Here is an 18,958-nt window from a genome sequence, read left to right as displayed (position 1 = left end):
GAAATAAGAGATATATATCCAAACACATGCATATATGAAAACATGAATATGTATACACATATACAAATAACATTATTGCACATTATAGTCCAAAAAATAATAGGACATGACACATGAGGACATGATGGACACATTGTGCTCACTGAGTGCCTGTTTAATGCTACTATGGTTCTTGGGTAAAAGCTGTTTTTTAGTCCATTTGTGCCAGCTTTTAGAACCCTATAGCGTCTGCCCGAGGGTAGCAGTTCTAGGTGGCAGTGCCCGGGGTGGAATGGATTTTTCAGGAAGCTCTGTGCTTTCCTGAGACAGCGGGAGCTGTACAGGTCAGCCAGGGTGGGGAGGGGGCATCCGATGATCTTCTGTGCGGTCTTTATGACCCTCTGGAGCGCCGTTCTCTCTGCGGCCGTGCACCTGCCGAACCACGCGCAGATGCAGTAGGTCAGGATGCTCTCAATGGCGCACCGGTAAAAGGACGTCAGCAGTTCCTGAGAGAGGTGGTTGTTCCTGAGTATTCTCAGGAAGTGCAGTCTCTGGTGTGCCTTCTTGATGGTAGCCGTGGTGTTGGTGCTCTAGGATATGTCGTCGGCCAGGTGGACTCCCAGGAAGCGGAAGTCGGAGACCCTCTCCACGCAGTCACCGCTGATGATCAGGGGCAGGATGTTTGTTTTATTCCTCCTGAAGTCTATGACCAGCTCCTTGGTCTCGGAGGTCTTCAGTGCCAGGCTGTTGACTGTGCACCAATTCGACAACTTCTCCACCTCGTCCCGATATGCAGCCTCATCTCCCTCCGAGATGAGCCCCACTACGGTGGTGGCATCCCGAAATTTGATGACGTAGTTGCTGGAGTGGGCAGGTGTGCAGTCGTAAGTGTAGATGGAGTAGAGAAGGGGGCTCAGCACGCAGCCTTGTGGAGAACCGGTACTGAGGTACAGGCTCGATGACATGTGGCGACCCAACTGCACCCTCTGGGGGCGGTTGGATAAGAAGTCCTTAATCCACATGCAGATGGAGTTCGATAGACCCAGGTCTGACAGTTTGGACACCAGTCTATCAGGTATAATGGTGTTAAATGCCAAACTATAATCCACAAAAAGCAGCCGCACGTAGCTCCCCCCGGCTCCAGGTGACCCAGGGAGGAGTGTAGGGCTGTGGCGATGGCGTCCTCTGTGGACCTGTTGGCTCTGTAGGCAAACTGGTGTGGGTGGAGACCGGGAGGGAGGACTGAGGTAATATGGGTCCGTACCAGCTTTTCGAAGCACTTCATGGCTATAGGTGTAAGTGCAACTGGACGGTAGTCATTCAGGCAGCTGATGGAGTTCTTCTTCGGCAACGGGAATATTGTGGAGGTCTTTAGGCATGATGGGATGACGGCCTGAGAGAGGGACTGGGTGAAGATCTTAATAAATACTCCGGCCAGCTGGTCTGCACAGTCCCTCACTACCTGTCCCGGGACCCCATCTGGGCCCGTAGCTTTCCTCGGGTTCACTGCCCTCAGCATGCGTCTCACCTCATGCTCCTCCAGTATAAGGGTGCAGCTGCCCTGGGTGTTAGATGGGGGTGTTGTGACGGCTGCAGGTGTTTTTCGCTGGAATCGGGCGAAGAAGCTGTTTAACTCCCCGCTCGAGAGGCGTCGCCGTCAACCGAAGGGTTACTGGGTCTAAAGTTGGTCATGTGTTGTATTCCTTTCCATACCTCCTTGGTGTAGTTGCTCTGCAGGTTGTCTTCCATTTTCCTCCTGTGCTCAGCTTTTGCCTCTCTGATACCTCTCTTCAGATTGGCTCTGGCAGCACTGTAGCGTGCCTGGTCCTGCGCTTTGAAGGCGCTGTCTCTCTCTTTGAGTAAGCCCTGGACTGTTTTTGTCATCCAGGGCTTCCTGTTGGGGTAGACCCGGATGCGTTTGTCCACTGGGACAGTGTCTATGCAGTGTTTGATGTTCCCCAGGAACGCTTCTGTGTACTGCTCCAAGTCTGAGTTTTCAAAAACTGACCAGTCTGTTGTATCAAAGCAGTGCTGCAGCTGTTCCATGGCTCCCTCCAACCATGTTTTGATCATTTTGGTTGTGATAGGAGTACTTTTCCTTATTGGTATGTAAACTGGTAATAGGAGTAGGGACATGTGGTCAGACTTGCCTAATTGGGGAAGTTGTTTGGCTCTATATCCAACTGAGGAAGCTAATTCTTGAAGCTTTGAAAGTGTAATTCTTTTTCATTCTTGTTTTATGTAGAGCTTTATTCGTTCAACAATCTGGGGTCCCCGCTGTCGTATTTTACGCTTCATAATGCGCCACACATTTTCGATGGGAGACAGGTCTGGACTGCAGGCAGGCCAGGAAAGTACCCGCACTCTTTTACTAGGAAACCACGCTGTTGTAACACGTGGCTTGGCATTGTCTTGCTGAAATAAGCAGGGGGGTCCATGATAACATTGCTTGGATGACAACATATGTTGCTCCAAAACCTGTATGGACCATTCAGCATTAATGGTGCCTTCAGAGATGTGTAAGTTACCCATGCCTTGGGCACTAATACTCCCCCATACCATCACAGATGCTGGCTTTTGAACTCTGCGCCTATAACAATCTGGATGGTTATTTTCCTCTTTGTTCCTGAGGACACTACGTCCACAGTTTCCAAATATAATTTTAAATGTGGACTCATCAGACCACAAAACACTTTTCCACTTTGCATCAGTCCGTCTAAGATGAGCCCGGGCCCAGCGAAGCCAGCGGCGTTCCTTGGTGTTGTTGGTAAATGGGTTTTGCTTTGCATAGTAGAGTTTTAACTTGCACTTACAGATGTAGCAACCAACTGTAGTTACTGACAGTGGTTTTATGAAGTGTTCCTGAGCCCATGTGGTGATATCCTTTACACACTGATGTCGGTTTTTGATGCAGTACCGCCTGAGGGTTCAAAAGTCCGTAATATCATTGCTTACGTGCAGTGATTTCACCAGATTCTTTGATGATTTTACGGACCGTAGATGGTCAAATCCCTAAATTCCTTGCAATAGCTCGTTGAGAAATGATGTTCTAAAACTGTTCGATAATTTGCTTACAAATTGGTGACCCTCGCCCCATCCGTGTTTGTGAATTACTTAGTATTTCATGGAAGCTGTTTTTAAACGAGGTTGGGTCGCGGGGGCAACAGCCTAAGCAGGGAAACCCAGACTTCCCTCTCCCCAGCCACTTCGTCTAGCTCTTCCCGGGGGATCCCGAGGCGTTCCCAGGCCAGCCGGGAGACATAGTCTTGCCAACGTGTCCTGGGTCTTCCCCGTGGCCTCCTACCGGTTGGACGTGCCCTAAACACCTCCCTAGGGAGGCGTTCGGGTGGCATCCTGACCAGATGCCCGAACCACCTCATCTGGCTCCTCTCGATGTGAAGGAGCAGCGGCTTTACTTTGAGTTCCTCCCGGATGGCAGAGCTTCTCACCCTATCTCTAAGGGAGAGCCCCGCCACACGGCGGAGGAAACTCATTTTGGCCGCTTGTACCCGTGATCTTATCCTTTCGGTCATGACCCAAAGCTCATGACCATAGGTGAGGATGGGAACGTAGATCGACCGGTAAATTGAGAGCTTTGCCTTCCGGCTCAGCTCCTTCTTCACCACAACGGACCGGTACAACGTCCGCATTACTGAAGACGCCGCACCGATCCGCCTGTCGATCTCACGATCCACTCTTCCCTCACTCGTGAACAAGACTCCTAGGTACTTGAACTCCTCCACTTGGGGCAGGGTCTCCTCCCCAACCCGGAGATGGCACTCCACCCTTTTCCGGGCGAGAACCATGGACTCGGACTTGGAGGTGCTGATTCTCATTCCGGTCGCTTCACACTCGGCTGCGAACCGATCCAGCGAGAGCTGAAGGTCCCGGTCAGATGAAGCCATCAGGACCACATCATCTGCAAAAAGCAGAGACCTAATCCTGCGGTTACCAAACCGGAACCCCTCAACGCCTTGACTGCGCCTAGAAATTCTGTCCATAAAAGTTATGAACAGAATCGGTGACAAAGGACAGCCTTGGCGGAGTCCAACCCTCACTGGAAATGTGTTCGACTTACTGCCGGCAATGCGGACCAAGCTCTGGCACTGATCGTACAGGGAACGGACCGCCACAATAAGACAGTCTGATACCCCATACTCTCTGAGCACTCCCCACAGGACTTCCCGAGGGACACGGTCGAATGCCTTCTCCAAGTCCACAAAGCACATGTAGACTGGTTGGGCAAACTCCCATGCACCCTCAAGAACCCTGCCGAGAGTATAGAGCTGGTCCACAGTTCCACGACCAGGACGAAAACCACACTGTTCCTCCTGAATCCGAGGTTCGACTATCCGACGTAGCCTCCTCTCCAGTACACCTGAATAAACCTTACCGGGAAGGCTGAGGAGTGTGATCCCACGATAGTTGAAACACACCCTCCGGTCCCCCTTCTTAAAGAGAGGAACCACCACCCCGGTCTGCCAATCCAGAGGTACCGCCCCCGATGTCCACGCGATGCTGCAAAGTCTTGTCAACCAAGACAGCCCCACAGCATCCAGAGCCTTAAGGAACTCCGGGCGGATCTCTTCCACCCCTGGGGCCTTGCCACCGAGGAGCTTTTTAACTACCTCAGCGACCTCAGCCCCAGAAATAGGTGAGTCCACCACAGATTCCCCAGGCACTGCTTCCTCATAGGAAGACGTGTTGGTGGGATTGAGGAGGTCTTCGAAGTATTCCTTCCACCTATCCACAACATCCGCAGTCGAGGTCAGCAGAACACCATCCGCACCATACACGGTGTTGATAGTGCACTGTTTCCCCTTCCTGAGGCGGCGGACGGTGGTCCAGAATCGCTTCGAAGCCGTCCGGAAGTCGTTTTCCATGGCTTCCCCGAACTCTTCCCATGTCCGAGTTTTTGCCTCCGCGACCGCTGAAGCTGCACACCGCTTGGCCTGTCGGTACCTGTCCACTGCCTCCGGAGTCCTATGAGCCAAAAGGACCCGATAGGACTCCTTCTTCAGCTTGACGGCATCCCTCACCGCTGGTGTCCACCAAGGGGTTTTAGGATTGCCGCCCCGACAGGCACCAACTACCTTGCGGCCACAGCTCCGATCTGCCGCCTCGACAATAGAGGTGCGGAACATGGTCCACTCGGACTCAATGTCCAGCACCTCCCTCGTGACATGTTCAAAGTTCTTCCGGAGGTGGGAATTGAAACTTTGTCTGACAGGAGACTCTGCCAGACGTTCCCAGCAGACCCTCACAATGCGTTTGGGCCTCCCAGGTCTGTCCGGCATCCTCCCCCACCATCGCAGCCAACTCACCACCAGGTGGTGATCGGTAGAAAGCTCCGCCCCTCTCTTCACCCGAGTGTCCATACCATGAGGCCGCAAATCCGATGACACAACTACAAAGTCGATCATGGAACTGCGGCCTAGGGTGTCCTGGTGCCAAGTGCACATATGGACACCCTTATGCTTGAACATGGTGTTTGTTATGGACAATCCGTGACGAGCACAAAAGTCCAATAACAAAACACCACTCGGGTTCAGATCCGGGCGGCCATTCTTCCCAATCACGCCTCTCCAGGTTTCACTGTCGTTGCCAACGTGAGCGTTGAAGTCTCCCAGTAGGACAAGGGAATCACCCGGGGAGCACTTTCCAGTACTCCCTCGAGCGTTCCCAAAAAGGGTGGGTACTCTGAACTGCTGTTTGGTGCATAAGCACAAACAACAGTCAGGACCCGTCCCCCCACCCGAAGGCGGAGGGAGGCTACCCTTTCGTCCACCGGGTTGAACTCCAACGTACAGGCTTTGAGCCGGGGGGAAACAAGAATTGCCACCCCAGCCCGTCGCCTCTCCCTGCCGGCAACGACAGAGTGGAAGAGGGTCCAATCCCTCTCGAGAGAAGTGGTTCCAGAGCCCTTGCTGTGCGTCGAAGTGAGTCCGACTATATCCAGCCGGAATTTCTCGACTTCGCGCACTAGCTCAGGCTCTTTCCCCCCCAGTGACGTGACGTTCCACGTCCCAAGAGCTAGCTTCTGTAGCCGAGGATCGGACCGCCAAATGCCCTGCCTTCGGCTGTCGCCCAGCTCACAATGCACCCGACCTCTATGGCCCCTGCTATGGGTGGTGAGCCCATTGGAGGGGTGACCCACGTTGCCTCTTCGGGCTGTGCCCGCCCGGGCCCCATGGGAACAGGCCCGGCCACCAGGCGCTCGCCATCGTGCCCCACCTCCGGGCCTGGCTCCAGAGGGGGGCCCCGGTGACCCGCGTCCGGGCGAGGGAAATCTGGGTCCATGATGTTTCTTCTTCATAAAGGTCTTCGAGCTGCTCTTTGTCTGATCCCTCACCTAGAACCTGTTTGCCTTGGGAGACCCTACCAGGGGGCTTTATGCCCCCGGACAACATAGCTCCTAGGATCATTGGGACACGCAAACTCCTCTACCACGATAAGGTTGCAGCTCAGAATTTGATGTCACGTGCAACAAATGCATTGAAATATGGCACCTATTGATTTCACAAAATTTGGTTGGTGCCTTTAAAAGTACTAAACTAAAATCAGAAAATCACATGCGCTATAATGATAAAACAACTAAAATATGAATATTTACAAACAAAATATAAATACAAGTATAAATATTTTATTGTATGTGGATTTATGGATTTTTTAATATTCAGATTATTGTTGTGTTTTGTCAATTCCCTGCCTTCTCTTTTTTATGGTGTCTGTTTTTTTCAGTTAATTAGTCCCCAGCGAGGCACACCTGCAACAAATCCCTACCTAAGTATATTTAAGCTTGCCACCGACAGCTGGGTCCTGCCGGTTATTTTTTCCTGCACCTCCCTCGTGCATGCGCATGCTTCACTTCGTCAGTGTTGTCTCTCTTTATTCCTGAAATTCCTCACCTCTTTGTGTTTGCATCCGAGCCTCCCTGAGATAAAGAGGATTTTGTGTTGGACCTTTTGTTGTGCTTAGTGCGCCCTGGCCTTTTCCCCTGCCGACCACTGAAGGACCTGTTTTTGTTTTTTTATTTATGGTGTGCACTTCTGCCCCATCGCCTTTTGTCACACTTTTTGGACTAATTCAATTTTCCCTTTTTGTAATTTTACCTTGCCTCCCGTCTCTGCATCCTGGGGTCACCTCCTTGATCAATTCCTAACAATTATAACTTAATCCTGGCAATTTTTTGAATGTATTTGTATTTTATTTATTTTATTTTGTTATTATTGAGTGCGGCCGTAGTATTGTAAAATATTAATAATACAAATGCATCTAAAAATAATAGTAAATTACACATATATTCCCCTGCAGCTACTAATTATTATTAAATATACATTATTATTCTTCATTATAACAAGAGGGCAGCACAAGTACCTCACAATACCAAGGTCCTGTGTAGTCCTGAGTTCAATCCCGGGCTCGGGATCTTTCGGTGTGGAGTTTGCATGTTCTCCTCATGACTGATTGGGTTCCCTCCGGGTACTCCGGTTTCCTCCCACCTCCAAAGACATGCACCTGGGGATAGGTTGACTGGCAACAGTAAATTGGCCGTAGTGTGTGAATGTGAGTGTGACTGTTTTCTGTCTATCTGTGTTGGCCCTGTGATGAGGTGGTGACTTGTCCAGGGTGTACACTGCCTTCCGCCCGAATGCAGCTGAGATAAGCTCCAACACCCCCGCGACCCCGAACGGGACAAACGGTAGAAAATGGATTGATGGATGGATGGATTTTAATACTATTTACTTGTTTTTTCTCTTTATTTTTTATCACATATTGCGCGTGACATGACGGATACAAAAGGAGGAAAGAAAAACAAGGTGTGAGCAAGCGGTGTCGTTGGCAGTTTGTTGTTTACAGTGAAATGTGCAAATAGATTTGAGGCGACGCGAAGCATCGCGTGCAAGAGTCGCTGAGAGGACAATTGCATATTAAATAATGCAGCACGAGTTCATAAACCAGCGCGCTCGGAAATGAAATAAAGCATAATTGCGTTAGGTCAAGACAGTTGGCGCGACGTTTATAGCGGCGGAATGATCCATCATGGCCGACGTGGCAGAGATAAACCGAGGTGACGCGGTGACGCATCACGCTGCGTCCTTCCATCCCTGGCAGCGCATCACAAACACGGCTGGCGCCCGGCCATCGCTCTTTGGCAGCCGCAAATCTGCTTTGGAAACAAAAAAATAAGGAGGTATATAATGAAATAAACAGCGGCGGGGGGTTGTACGGACACACTTTTTCGCGATGAAATGGCGTTATGAAACACGCGCGCGTGTGTGTGTGTGTGTGTGTGTGGGCCGCATTAACTCAGGGAATTAATATTTGAATATTCTCAAAGCTGCAGGTGGCTATTTATAAAAGCTAGCACCTAACATTCATCACTACTCTGCTGCCTGTTGTCGAGCTAATCCACCGTGGGAAGAAACACCAGGCGGAAATAGAGCGACGCCTCACAGTTTGCAGCAGTGAAAACATCGCCATTTTGGACCTGCCACCGTCCATTCTAAGCAGCTTATGAGTCCTCTAGCACCCATGTCAAACTAAAGGCCCGCGGGCCAGATCTGGCCCTCCACGTCATTTGATATGGCCCACAAACGCCTGGAAATAATATGTGTCAATAAAATACCAAAGACTATAAAAATGGGACCCATTACCTCCCTGCTTGGAACTCAGAATTAAGGTTTGGAATTGGGGGTTAAAATCACCAAAAATGATTCCCGGGCGCGGCTACCGCTGCTGCTCACCGCTCCCCTCACCTCCCAGGGGTTGATCAAGGGTGATTGGTCAAATGCAGAGATTAATTTTGCCACACCTAGTGTGTGTGTGACAATCATTGGTACTTTAACATTAACTTTATATTTTCTTTTTTTTCTATCCAATCTACTTTATTTATATAGCACATTTAAACAACAAAATGTTTCCAAAGCGCTGCACGACAATATTAAAAACAATATTCAAATATTATCCTGAGCTCCACCAATGACTGAACAAAAACTAAAAAATAATACATAAAAACTCCATATAAAAACTATATAAAATAAATATGATTAAAAACTAAATTAAAGGCTAAAACCAATTAAAACAGTAAATTGAAATCAACATTTTAAAAACACAAAGGACAACAGAGGACCACACAACTAATTGTAGTTTGACAGGGTAAAAAAATTGTGTCCACTATTGCAACATCCATCCATCCATTTCCTACCGCTTATTCCCTTTTGGGGTCGCGGGGGGGCGCTGGCGCCTATCTCAGCTACAATCGGGCGGAAGGCGGTGTACACCCTGGACAAGTCGCCACCTCATCACAGGGCTAACACAGATAGACAGACAACATTCACACTCACATTCACACACTAGGGCCAATTTAGTGTTGCCAATCAACCTATCCCCAGGTGCATGTCTTTGGAGGTGGGAGGAAGCCGGAGTACCCGGAGGGAACCCACGCATTCACGGGGAGAACATGCAAACTCTACACAGGAAGATCCCGGGCCTGGGACTGCTGGACCTTCGTATTGTGAGGCAGACGCACTAACCCCTCTTCCACCGTGAAGCCCACTATTGCGACAAATATTATATTACCTAAGTTTTTGGGTTAAAATCCAAATAAATACTTAAATATCTGCTTAATTTATGATTTCAAAGCAAGTTATCGATCACATTGGACACTATAAAAATGACCAGTAGATTTTACTGTAGGGGACAAGCAGTAGAAAATGGATGGATGGATGGATTTTACCGTTAAATTTAGGGAGTTTTTTTTACAGCATATTACTGTAAGTTGAAAAAAAAAACGACCAATGTTTGTTTTGCTCAAAAAGGTTCATTATGTCTTCTTATTAATATACTCTTTCAAATTTTCTTGTAATCGGACCATATTTTCGGTAAATTAGATGGAATATTTAGGTACAGATTGCATCTAATTTATTTATTTATCTTTTTTTTTTTTTTAAAGCAATATTAGTTTTTTTTAGAATAAAAAAACATATGTTTTACAGTTGACTACAATCTTTTCCAGGAGAATGATTATGCAATTTCTTACATATAACATAACGGAAATAGAAATGGTCTGTTCCAGGGTCAAACTGTTATCATTTTGTTTTAGTTTTAAGTTGTAAATATATCTGCGATGAGATGGCGACTTGTCCAGTGTGTACCCCGCCTTCCGCCCGATTGTAGCTGAGATAGGTGCCAGCGCCCCCCCTCAACCCCAAAAGGAATAAGTGGCAGACAATGGATGGATGGATAGTAAGTATATATGTGGAGAGGGACGTGGTCCACGCGTTCCCTGTAGGCGGGGTGTGTGCAGGGGCTGGCCATGAAGCAGCAGACAGGTAAGTAGATAAAGTAGATTCCTCAGCTGGAACGAGTTATCTAATCACCTGTTCCCTTTATCAGCAGCGTTGGAAACCATGAGAGGGGTGGCTGGAGAAGGAGAGCTGAAAAGCCACGAAACTCTACATGACTGGGGGTCATGAGCTGAAAGCCAAAGAGACATCTCACATTGATTGTTGGAAACATTAAACATATCGTCCCGGCAGCGCAAGGGTGTGGTGCTTTCCCGTGCTCACAACGAGAACCCGGAACAGAGACTTCCCCAATATATTTTTAAAGGCCTACTGAAATGAGATTTTCTTATTTAAACGGGGATAGCAGGTCCATTCTATGCGTCATACTTGATCATTTCACGATATTGCCATATTTTTGCTGAAAGGATTTAGTGGAGAACATCCACGATAAAGTTCGCAACTTTTGGTGTTAAGAGAAAAGCCCTGCCTCTACCGGAAGTCGCAGACGATGACGTCACACGTGTGGGGGCTCCTCACATATTCACATTGATTTTAATGGGAGCCTCCAACAAAAAGTGCTATTCGGACCGAGAAAACGACAAGTTCCCCATTAATTTCAGCGAGGATGAAAGATTTGTGTTCGAGGATATTGATAGCGACAGACTAGAAAAAAAAAAAAGTTAAAAAAAAAAACGTGATTGCATTGGGACGGATTCCGATGTTTTTAGAGACATTTACAAAGATAATTCTGGGAAATCCCTTATCTTTCTATTGTGTTGCTAATATTTTAGTGAGTTAAATAGTACCTGACAGTCGGATGTGTACATCCATGGGTGTCTTGACGCCAATGTTTTAGGCAAGTCGACGGCAGCTATGGACGGCACAAGTTCAGCTTTTCTCCGGTAAGAAGCGACATTTTACCACAATTTTCTCACCGAAACCTGTTGGTTGACATTCCGTCGTGATTCATGTTTGCTTGACCATAGTAAAGTTTCACCTCCAGGAATTTTAAACAAGGAATCACTGTGTGTTTGTGTGGCTAAAGGCTAAAGCTTCCCAACTCCATCTTTCTACTGTGACTTCTCCAATATTAATTGAACAAATTGCAAAAGATTCAGCAACACAGATGTCCAAAATACTGTGTAATTATGCCGTTAAAGCAGACGACTTTTAGCTGTGTGTGTGTGCAGCGCTCATATTTCCTTAAAACCCGTGACGTCTTGCGTACACGTCATCATTACACGATGTTTTCAAGACAAAACCCCCCGGAAATTTAAAATTGTAATTTAGTAAACTAAAAAGGCCGTATTGGCATGTGTTGCAATGTTAATATTTCATTATTGATATATAAACTATCAGACTGCATGGTGGGTAGTAGTGGGTTTCAGTAGGCCTTCAATTATTATACAAAGGTAAAAATAAGGTTCGCAGTTGACCAAAATCAATTTCAAAATATCATTGAAGCAATTGATTCTATAGAAAATAATGACAGTAGAAATGGTCTGTTCCATGGTCAAACGTCGCCATTTTGTCTGTTTTAAGTAGTATTTTACTTTTATGTTTTTTAAATATCATACAACTGTTAAAATAAGTTTTACTGTTGACTACAATCAATTCCAAGATAATCATGTTGCAATTTCTTCCATAAGAAATAATGGAAATTGAAATGGTCTGTTCCAGGGTCAAACTCTCAACACTTTGTCACAGTTTTAAGCAGTATTTTTTATTTATTAATTACCACACATGTGTAAAAATAAGTTTTACAGTTGACTAAAATCAATTCCAGCAAAATGATGATGCAATTTCTTCCTTCAGAAATAATGAAAGTAGAAATGGTCTGTCTTGGGGTCATTTATTCACGTCTTAAGTAATATTTAAACACTTTTAGCTGTCCTACAAGTGTAAAAAGAAGTTCTACATTCAGCCGCAATAACTTTCAGGATAATGGTGTTGTTAATAATGTTGCTGTGTCAAACTGTGTCCATCACAAAGCCTCTATTTAATATACAGGCACTGTTTTAAGTAACACTGTGATTGACTATACAAGTGTAAAAAGAAGTCCTGTAATCAACCACAGTCCGTTCCGGGAACCTTTGATTCAATTTTTTTTAACGTCAAATGATGTCCATTATAAAACCTAGTTTTAAGTCACATTAGCACACTCTGAACTGTAGTACAAGTGTAAAAAGAAGCTCTACAATAGATCCCAATCTCTTACAGGAGGCTGATGATGTAATTAATGCAAAATAATCTGTTCTAGTGTCAAACTGTGGTCATCAACTCACCGTTGTTAACCATACCAGCAGTGTTTTTAGTGGCATTTCGACACTCTAAACCAGGGGTGTCAAACGTACGACCCGAGGGCCGGAACAGGCCCGCAAACAGGTTTTATCCGGCCTGCGGGATGAGTTTGCCAAGTATAAAATTGTATTCGAAATTTTTGAAAAAAAAACAAACAGCTGTTCTAAATGTGTACACTGAATGTCGCAATAGTAATTCTTTGTAGATGATGTTACATATGTGCAAAATAAAATACATGATGCTAATACATTTGTTGAGAAAAACTTGTTTTTAAACTTGTGTGATAATTTAAAAAAACACTACTTAAAACAGACACAATTATGACACTTTGACCCTGGAACAGATAATTTTACTTCCATTATTTCCTATGGAAGAAATTGCATCATCATTTTTCTGGAATTAATTTTATTCAACCCTAAAACTTTTGTTTACACTTGTGTGATAATAAGAATAAAAAATAAATACTAAAAAATGAGGCACAATTATGACACTTTGACACTGGAACAGACCATTTCTACTCATTATTTTCTATGGAAGACATTGCATCAACGAGATTTTGTAATGGATTTTGGTCAGCTTCAAACCTTATTTTTACGCTTGCATGAAAATGTAAAAAAAATAAATTCTGCTTAAAATTGAGACAACATAATGACAGTTTGACCCTGGAACAGACCACGTCCACTCATATTATTATCTAAGGAAATATTGCCTCATCAGTCTCCTGGAATTTATTATGGTCAACTTCAAAACGTTTCCCAACACTTGCATGTCAGCTAAAAATGTTAAAATAGTACTTAAAATGCAAAGGAAGGATGACAGTTTGACCCTGGAACAGACCACGTCCACTTATATTAACATTTAAGGAACAAATTGCCTCATCAGTGTTTCGGAATTTATTGTGGTCAACTTTAAAACGTTCCTTACACTTGCATGTCAGCTAAAAATGTGAAAATAGTACTTAAAATGCAAATGAATGATGACAGTTTGACCCTGGAACAGACCACGTCCACTCATATTATTATCTAAGGAAATGTTGCCTCATCAGTCCCCTGTAATTTCTTGTGGTCAACTTTAAAACGTTTCCTTACACTTGCATGTCAGCTAAAAATGTTAAAATAGTACTTAAAATGCAAAGGAATGATGACAGTTTGACCCTGGAACAGACCACGTCCACTCATATTATTATCTAAGGAAATATTGCCTCATCAGTCTCCTGGAATTTATTATGGTCAACTTTAAAACGTTTCCCAACACTTGCATGTCAGCTAAAAATGTTAAAATAGTACTTAAAATGCAAATGAATGATGACAGTTTGACCCTGGAACATACCACGTCCACTTATATTATTATCCAAGGAAATATTGCCTCATCAGTCCCCTGTAATTTCTTGTGGTCAACTTTAAAACGTTTCTTTACACTTGCATGTCAGCTAAAAATGTTAAAATAGTACTTAAAATGCAAAGGAATGATGACAGTTTGACCCTGGAACAGACCACGTCCACTCATATTATTATCTAAGGAAATATTGCCTCATCAGTCTCCTGGAATTTATTATGGTCAACTTCAAAACGTTTCCCAACACTTGCATGTCAGCTAAAAATGTTAAAATAGTACTTAAAATGCAAAGGAAGGATGACAGTTTGACCCTGGAACAGACCACGTCCACTTATATTAACATTTAAGGAACAAATTGCCTCATCAGTGTTTCGGAATTTATTGTGGTCAACTTTAAAACGTTCCTTACACTTGCATGTCAGCTAAAAATGTGAAAATAGTACTTAAAATGCAAATGAATGATGACAGTTTGACCCTGGAACAGACCACGTCCACTCATATTATTATCTAAGGAAATGTTGCCTCATCAGTCCCCTGTAATTTCTTGTGGTCAACTTTAAAACGTTTCCTTACACTTGCATGTCAGCTAAAAATGTTAAAATAGTACTTAAAATGCAAAGGAATGATGACAGTTTGACCCTGGAACAGACCACGTCCACTCATATTATTATCTAAGGAAATATTGCCTCATCAGTCTCCTGGAATTTATTATGGTCAACTTTAAAACGTTTCCCAACACTTGCATGTCAGCTAAAAATGTTAAAATAGTACTTAAAATGCAAATGAATGATGACAGTTTGACCCTGGAACATACCACGTCCACTTATATTATTATCCAAGGAAATATTGCCTCATCAGTCCCCTGTAATTTCTTGTGGTCAACTTTAAAACGTTTCTTTACACTTGCATGTCAGCTAAAAATGTTAAAATAGTACTTAAAATGCAAAGGAATGATGACAGTTTGACCCTGGAACAGACCACGTCCACTCATATTATTATCTAAGGAAATATTGCCTCATCAGTCTCCTGGAATTTATTATGGTCAACTTCAAAACGTTTCCCAACACTTGCATGTCAGCTAAAAATGTTAAAATAGTACTTAAAATGCAAAGGAAGGATGACAGTTTGACCCTGGAACAGACCACGTCCACTTATATTAACATTTAAGGAACAAATTGCCTCATCAGTGTTTCGGAATTTATTGTGGTCAACTTTAAAACGTTCCTTACACTTGCATGTCAGCTAAAAATGTTAAAATAGTACTTAAAATGCAAAGGAATGATGACAGTTTGACCCTGGAACAGACCACGTCCACTCATATTATTATCTAAGGAAATATTGCCTCATCAGTCTCCTGGAATTTATTATGGTCAACTTTAAAACGTTTCCCAACACTTGCATGTCAGCTAAAAATGTTAAAATAGTACTTAAAATGCAAAGGAATGATGACAGTTTGACCCTGGAACAGACCACGTCCATTCATATCATTATCTAAGGAAATATTGCCTCATCAGTCCCCTGTAATTTCTTGTGGTCAACTTTAAAACTTTCCTTACACTTGCATGTCAGCTAAAAATGTTAAAATAGTACTTAAAATGCCAATGAATGATGACAGTTTGACCCTGGAACAGACCACGTCCACTCATATTATTATCTAAGGAAAAATGGCCTCATCAGTTTCCTGGAATTTATTGTGGTCAACTTTAAAACGTTTCCTTACACTTGCATGTCAGCTAAAAATGTTAAAATAGTACTTAAAATGCCAATGAATGATGACAGTTTGACCCTGTAACAGACCATGTTTACCTTCATTATTTATACAGCAATTATTTGTATCCTTGTAGTTAATTCTACACATGTTCAAAATAAAGCACATGATGTTCGTGCACCAGTGGAAGAAAATGATCAAACTACATAAATAACATCCTGTAATTTATCTTGATGGATTGAAAATGAACACCAATGAGTTGACTGATGAACATTATCACATTATTTATTCCGAAAGTATAAATAACGACAAATAAAGGTAGAAGACTATTGACCGCAACATGCATCCATCCATCCATTTCCTACCTCTTGTCCCTTTAGTGGTTGCGGGGGGTTGCTGGAGCCTTACTTAGCTGCCATGTATGTACGTGTAAAAAAAAAAAGAAAAAACAACAACATTATGATTTGTACAATTTCTGAATGTGCTTGTTCTATTTTTCAAGAAAGATCCAAAGTTGTCTTTATTTTGAAGTTATCGTGCCGTGATTTTACCAGTCCAGCCCACTTGGGAGTACATTCTTTCTCCATGTGCCCCACCCATCTAAAAGGAGTTTGACACCCCAGTTTTAAACGGTCACGCAAGTGTAAAAAGAAGTTCAGTCGCCGCACAGCAAATGTAAACAAAACATGTTCCTCGCAAAAATCCAGGGCGCTAACGCTAACTAAGCTACATTTCTCCATGACTCTGTAGATCACCAGGGGTGGAGGGGGCAGTGGAAGAGATTGGGGCAGGTCAGTGTCCGCGGCGCCGGTGATGGATGAGCAGTGGGATGGCGGCGAGGAAATGAGGAGCGAGGCGGAGGCAAATGGAAAGAGAAAAGTGAATAAAGATGGCGACGGCGAATATGTGGGTCAGCGGGCCCGCCTGCAGTCAGACGGCAGCGCGCTCGCCCAGAGACAACTTTGAAGAAGTTAAAAGATGGATGGCGCAATGAGCGGGGCGGTCTTGGCTTATGCACACTTGATGATGGGAATGGCAAGGATAGGGGGTGATGGGGGGAGGAGATGAGGACAGATGAGACATTTATAGCCCTGCCTCATGCTAGCGCTGAAGCTAACACAGGAGCGTCAATATCCATTCATCCATGAACAAAATGGCGACAGGGTGGAGCTAGTCTCAGATGACTTTTAGAAGGCATCCTGGAATTCTTTGATTGATTGATTGATTGAAACTTTTATTATTAGATTGCAGAGTACAGTACATATTCCGTACAATTAACCACTAAATGGTAACACCCGAATAAGTTTTTCAACTTGTTTAAGTGGACTGACAATACGTCCTCTTTTACCCGGACATGTCCTCTTATGCGGGACTGTCCGGGGTGTCTGGGCGGGGTTTTCTAAATTCCTCAAATGTCCGGTGTTTTGTGTCAAGGTTGCGTTTATTTTCAATGTACGTCCAGGGTTAAGAAGGGTTAAAAATAAAACAAATTGTGAAGGTGTGCGCACGCAGCAACAGTCGTGAGGGAGGTGGAGAGAGTGAAGTAATGGTTGAGTTCTGTGGGTCTGGATTTCTTCGGTATTGGGATGATGGTTGCAGTTTTCCACAGTGTAGGTATTGTTGCAGTCCAGTAGCATTGACAGAAGAGTGAGTGTAAGATGGGGGCGAGCTCCATGGCACAGTCCCTGATCACCCTGGCTGGAATGCCATCAGGTCCTGGTGCCTTGCCTGGCTTGCAGCTGCTCAGCTGGCGCCGAATTTCCTCCTCTGTGAAGGGGGCCGGTTCGTCGGGGTCTGGTAGTGGGAGGGCTCTCAGCAAGAAAGGTTCCAGACCCCTGCTGTAAATGTATGGAGGGCCAAATGGGACACAATTCAATAATTAATCTAGAAAATATTTATGGGACTGCTATCTTTGCCCCCGACCTCTGGCCGGGGGTAGCCGGAAGCCGCCGTATTTTTAAGATGGTGCCGACTGTCGAATCCGAGAGTTTTAGGTGTAACTGTACACAATGACCTACATAGCAAATATTTTTCTCTCTGGCACTCATCGAGGGCGGATGCTCCCCTTTCCTCTCTCCCTTGCTTCTTAGTCTTGTCTTGTCTTAACTTTTTTTGTTGCCTCTTTTTACACTGCTCTCCAAATCTAAACATTGGAACTATTTAACTGCCACAAGTGATTGGAGTAAGCGGGAAGAACTGTGGACACTTGTGATTTTGGATCGCATTGGACTGTCCGTCCAACAGGAATTTGAGGACCAATCATAGACAATTTATTGTGAAAAGCAAATTTTATTTTCACTCGTATACAAAACATTCAAACTTGGATTGTTTCCCTAGGTTTGAGACTCTGCTGAAGGACAATGCAACGAAGACAAGACCCTTCTTGTCTCTCATGGACACACACCTGTTGTTGTTGACTTTGGACTTATCGGCTGCATGACATCAAGGCCGCGGAACAGAGACACGCGGCAGGCTTACACACACACGCATCCACAAAAATATACGCCACACATACACAGCCCAGCCCCTAAATCCAACCCCTTCGATGCAAATTCCATAGGGGTGATGGAAGGATGGTCAGCGCCTAATAGCTGCGGCCTGCCACCATGACCACTCACTCCCTCCCCTCTGTTGCTAGATATCTCGAGATGTATGTTGTAATATGTACAGTATATGCTATATAAAAAAACATTGATTGATTGATTGATAGATATGTGCTTTGCTATGGAGTTTTTTTTCCCATTACAGACTAGGCCCCCTTAGGAGCCCAGTCAAGATTTTATTGTTTTACTCATCCTTCCCCAGCATTTAACTTTGTCCCCATCTTTTACGGGACGCCTTGTTGTGACCCATCAGCGTTCCTGTTCTGTAACCCTGTACACCAGGCCTGGGCAATTATTTTCACTCGGGGGCCAAATTTAGAGAAAAAAATGTGTCTGGGGGCCGGTATATCTATTTTTGGGAAAACTAATATAAAACCTCACAATAAAGTCTGATTGAATGCTCCTTAAAAACGGAATGGAATTTAGAATGTTTCTATGAACGATAAAATCCTGAATATTGCCAACATATGAACGTCACACCCCTCTCAATCGACATATTTTACAATCAAGCCAAATGCAACAGACAGCGAAATATGAACGCAAAGGGTAAAAAAACAAGAAACATCAACAATCTGATACATCTGATAAATCACTAAGCTTTAGAACTTTCTTGAGGGGGGGGGGGTTGCCCACATTTGAGGTCCTCTCCAAGGTTTTTCATAGTCAGCATTGTCACTGGCGTCCCACTGGGTGTGAATTCTCCCTGCCCACTAGGTGTGAGTTTTCCTTGCCCTTATGTGGGT

The 18,958-nt window shown here is 44.5% G+C and overlaps 1 long non-coding RNA gene across 1 annotated transcript in view; it reads left to right on the top strand.

The window, feature by feature from the left end:
• The window catches only part of LOC133548731 (uncharacterized), an 88,964-nt gene extending 70,208 nt beyond the window's left edge, over positions 1–18,756 (top strand). Inside the window, exon 3 of the long non-coding RNA XR_009805927.1 lies at positions 17,950–18,756. This is a non-coding gene — a long non-coding RNA (uncharacterized LOC133548731). The remainder of the gene's footprint in view (positions 1–17,949) is intronic.
• Positions 18,757–18,958: the final 202 nt, after the last annotated feature.

Source organism: Nerophis ophidion, linkage group LG03 (assembly GCF_033978795.1).
Source record: "Nerophis ophidion isolate RoL-2023_Sa linkage group LG03, RoL_Noph_v1.0, whole genome shotgun sequence".
Taxonomy (NCBI): Eukaryota; Metazoa; Chordata; class Actinopteri; order Syngnathiformes; family Syngnathidae; genus Nerophis; species Nerophis ophidion.
The sequence above is the reverse complement of the archived record's forward strand: the minus strand, read 5'-3'. Positions and strand labels throughout refer to the sequence as shown.